Raw genomic sequence first — 4902 nt, 5'->3', positions numbered from 1 at the left:
AAAAAAAAAAAAAAAGGAAAGAAATATATAGAACCTGGGCATGGCAATCCATCTACTTGAGAGGCTAAGGCAGGAGGATCACAAATTCAAGGCAACTTAGTGAGACTTTGGGTCAAAATAAAAATTTTTAGAAAGGGGAAGGCTAGGAGTGTGTCTCAGTTTGATCACCAGAGTTTGATCCCTGATACCGAGCAAAGAGTTTTGAAAAATTTGAAGGACCTATAATTGTACATACGGATGGGGTACAGTGTAGTATTTCAATTCTGACACACTCATCACTTCAAATATGTATCATTTCTTTGTATTAAGGATATTCAAAACCATTTCTTGTCCGCTATTTTGCAATATACAATAAATGGTTGTCAACCCATAGTTCCACTGTAGAACATTAAAGTTACTCCTCTGGGGCTGCTGATGTAGCTGGGTGAGAGAGTTCCTCACTGCTATGTGTCAGGTCCTGGTTTTAATCTCAAACACTGCAAAATAAATAAATCATTACTTTCCCTATTAAATTATACCCATTAATAATCTGCATCCCACTTTAATTCTTTTTTATTTCTGGAGCTAAGGATCAAATTCAGCATCTTATCCATGCTAAACATGCCACTCACCTGTATCCCTAATCCTCTACATTTGTTTTTATGTGTATGTTCGAGTGGGTTCTAAAAAAATAAATTGACTTTAATAACCACCATCACAAAATACAGAACAATTTATCACCTCCAGAAAACTTCCTCATAGCTCTTCACAATCAATCCCCTACTTCTTGGGCCTAGGAAAACACTATCTGATTTCCTTCTCTATTGCTTAGGATTGTATTTTAAATGCAAATTTTTGTGAAGTATAGCACTGAAATGAAAATAATTGTCACTAATGTAAGAAACTTATGGGGCAGAAGTGCATTTGGGACTGATTGCAATACATACATAATTTATAATCATACACAAACATACTGCTATATTCTACAAATAAAAACAAATAGTTACAGCTATTGAAACTTACAAGTATCTCTATTTGTCTATCATCTATCTGCCCATTCAGAATAATTGACTACAAAGTCTTTGTCACAAAGCTGATGTTGAATACAAGAAAAAACTTCTACATTACTTTCTTTGTTCTCTTGTATCAATAAGATTTATTAAAATGTCTGAGCCTTTGAAGAACTACTCTGTGACTCAATCTTTTCTTAACAATAGTATTGAAATTTTAGCAACTCATGCTTTAAATTTGAGTATCATTTTGTTCAAATCAGTTGCAACATTTAATCAAAACACTGGAGCATCAAAAGAATAGCGTTTGAAGCTTAGGGAATTCTGTTTACTAAAAATAAAGCTTTCAAATAGGAAGGAAGGCATAAAATTATCTCTGTGGAAACCAGGAAGAAATAAAATATATTAAATGTTGAGAATCTGAAAGTTTTTTTTAAAAATTGGAGATTGCTATAATATAATCATACTTTGAATATTTGTATTATGGAATGGAAATAAATAGAGAAATCTAACAACTTTGCTGCAGTTAAAGTTGATAAAGTAGTCTTACAAATCCCAAAGACAAATTATCCGAAGGTTTTCTCTTGAAAAAAATCTTTGTGGGGACTGTGGGTATAGCTCAGTGGTATAGCATGTATGAAAGGTCCTGAGTTCAATCCTCAGCACAAAAACAAAACAAAACAACACAAAACCCTTTGTTAAACAAAGATATTATAAAGGCCAGCATGGTAGCACATGACTAAAACTCTGAAACATGGAGGGGTAAGGCAGGAAGATCATGAATCAGAAGCCAGTCTACGATACATAGTGAGACTGACCCTGTCTCAGAAATACATAAACATACAAAAATAAAAATAATGAATGAGGGCTAAAAATGTTATTTCTGAAATTATTTGAGCTGAAATTAATTTTGCATCTCAATACAAAAAATAGAAGGAGGGGGTGAAGGGAGGGCAGAGGTAAGGGGAAAAAATGAGAATCAAGACTTGCCATGTAGAGGTACATGATCCCAACAATGAATGTAACTGTACTGAATCCCTAAAATGTACCAATAAACTCAATTAAAGCTGAAAAACAAAACAAAACAAAAAAAAACAATAGAATTGAGAAAAATCGTCCACTTAGTTAAATTGACTTTGTACATCCCACAATATGAAGAGAGTGTCTTCTCTATTAAAACATTATGGTATTGGGCTAGAAATGTAGTTCAGTGGTAAAGTGCATGTTTAGCATGTGTGGGGCCCTGAGTTCAATCCCCAGCACTACGCACACAAAATACTATAGAGTAAGAACAACATTGTACAATGTATATTGCCTGATTTCAAGGCTTATTATAAAGCTATAGAAACAAAGAAACCACGTTATTGATATATGTGTGTATACTTATATATGTGTGTAAATATATATTATATATGGTATAGTACTATATATATTCTGTATATGTGTAACAGGGATGTAAAACAGAATAGCAAAGCAGAAACAGAACCACACCCACGTTTGCCCAATTGATTTCTGGCAGAGATGCCAAGGTATTTAAATGGGTTTTACTGGAAGAACTGGATTTTCAGAGGGGAAGAAAATGAACTTTAATCTTTAATTCACGTTACATAAAACTTGATTTGAGATGGGCCAAAAAAGTAAATGTAAATATTAAAAGTTTTAAACATCTAGGAGACGTAAGGAAAAAGCTTTGTGATGTGGAGATACATGAAGATTTCTTAGAAGGGATATAAAAATCATTAACCAAAGAAGAAAAAAATGAAAAATAAATGGGATAAAACTTTTGCTCTGAAAATAAAATTTATTTATTTATCTATTTAGGTGCCAGGGATCGAACTCGTGTCCTTGTGCTTTCGATGTAGGTGCTGGAACCACTGAGCTAAATTCCCCCCCTGAAAATAAAATTAAGAAAACAAAAGGCAAAAAAAAAATCTGAAAGAAAATATTTGCAGCACATATATCTAACAAAACCCTTCTATCCAAAGCACATACAACTCAATAGTACTACAGGGATTAGAGACAGGAGCTTAGTCTGAAGAAGCTCAAATTATTCATAAATGTTACAAATTTAATCTTGAAATCCACACAATCAAATGGGGATATTTATGTTGGAGGTAGCTATGTAAATAAGTGCAAGTTCTTATGATTAGCTACCAGAATTACCCACTGGCTAATATTTAACAAGCATTAAATAAGAATGCTTATTTTAAAAGTAACAAAAATGTGAACACTGAAGAATATATATCTGTATTCAGAACTGTGAAGGCAGCAATCGTGTCACAGTTTGGCATTTTGAAAACAAATTTTCCATGGAAACTTTAATTTGCTCTTGAAGAGTCAAGAAAAACACGGAGAAAAATTTAACGCCTCAGCATAACCCCACCCTTTGTGTTTTGTGCAGTGATTGCTTTTTAAAATCTTCTTTCACGTAAGTAGCAAACAGGGCCTCACTATCTTTTCATCTCATGAATTCAATTAAAACCATTATCTTTAAAAATATCTGTATTACTAAAATTTAATAGTAACTGTAGCAATTGTTTAGAATGTAAGCCAACAAAAGAATTTTTCATTGCCATCACTTAGGATTAATGGCTGACAATGTTAATGAAAATCAAACTTTTAGTAGATTTGCGCAGTCTCAAAATTCTCAGCGGACAATATATCCATCCACTTAGTGCCCCCTGGCAGGGAAGAGTGCTCCCACTGCACAACACTGACCCTCACCCTCGGGTGGCCTCCTCCACGCTGACTCCAGGCTTGGCCCCGTGATTTGCTTGACAGCCTTGAGATCTCCATCTAGGAAACCTGCACTTATCTGCGTCTGTTACAGTCGTTTGGCCTAACCACCTCCAGAAAGTGAATTCTGAGACAATCTAGCCCCACTCAAGCTACCACATCACTTCAGTTGCACAGAGCACCTTCAGACTAGACCGATAAAAATATCTCTGAATTGAGTGTAGCCCAAATTGTCCAGATCCATTGAATTCTGAGCAAATAAAATTAAATCTTGTTTTAAGGCACTTAGTTTTTTATTTGGTATTTATGCTGCAATAAACAATTAATACACCATGGCAGGAAGTTTGGCTTTTATTGGAAGTGACATAGGAAGACGTGAGAAGATCGTGGAAGGAAAGAAAAAAGAAGGTTGTGAGCCACAGGAAGCAACGTGCTCTGACCTTTCCATAAGCACTGTTCTCGTTGCTACGTTGGGAAAAATAAATAGCAAAGGGAAGACATGAGGGTGGTAATGAAATATTAGCTTGATAAGGGATGCTGGTAAAATTAGACCACTTAAATGGCAGCAGGGCAGGTGATAAGAAATTATCAGAATCTAGGTTCTGAATTTGCCAGAAAGTTTTGCTGATACATGGAATATAAGTATGAAAGAAAGAGGGAATCAAGAATGACTCAGATTTTTTTTACCTGAGCAACTAGAAAGAAAATTAATAATATAAAGAATACCAAAATACCCCAAAATTAGAACCCCAAAATAAAAGACCCAATAAAAAAAATGGGCAAATGAAATGCATAGATACTTTTTGGAAGATGAAGTACAAGTGGCGAATAAATACATGGTATCTTTGCCATTAGAGCAATGTCCTGAGATTCCATCTTACCCAGAAAATCTGGCTACCACAATGAATTTACATAACAAGAAATGCTGGCATGGTTTGAGGGAAAAAGAACCCTTCTATGTTATTGGTGAGAATGTAAACTAGGGGAGGCTGAGGCAGGAGGATCACTGTGAGTTCGAGACCAGCCTGGCCTTCATAGTGAGTTCCAGGTCAGTCTCAACGACATAGTGAGACCCTGTCTCAAAAAAAAAAAAAAAAAAAAAAAAAAAAAAAAAAAAAGAACGTAAACTAGTACAGTAACTACAGAAATTAGTGCTCAAAAACTGAAAAATAGAAAT

Source organism: Fukomys damarensis, unplaced genomic scaffold (genome assembly GCF_012274545.1).
Source record: "Fukomys damarensis isolate Sample0158 unplaced genomic scaffold, DMR_v1.0_HiC HiC_scaffold_19, whole genome shotgun sequence".
Classification (NCBI taxonomy): domain Eukaryota; kingdom Metazoa; phylum Chordata; class Mammalia; order Rodentia; family Bathyergidae; genus Fukomys; species Fukomys damarensis.
Note: the sequence above shows the minus strand (reverse complement) of the source record.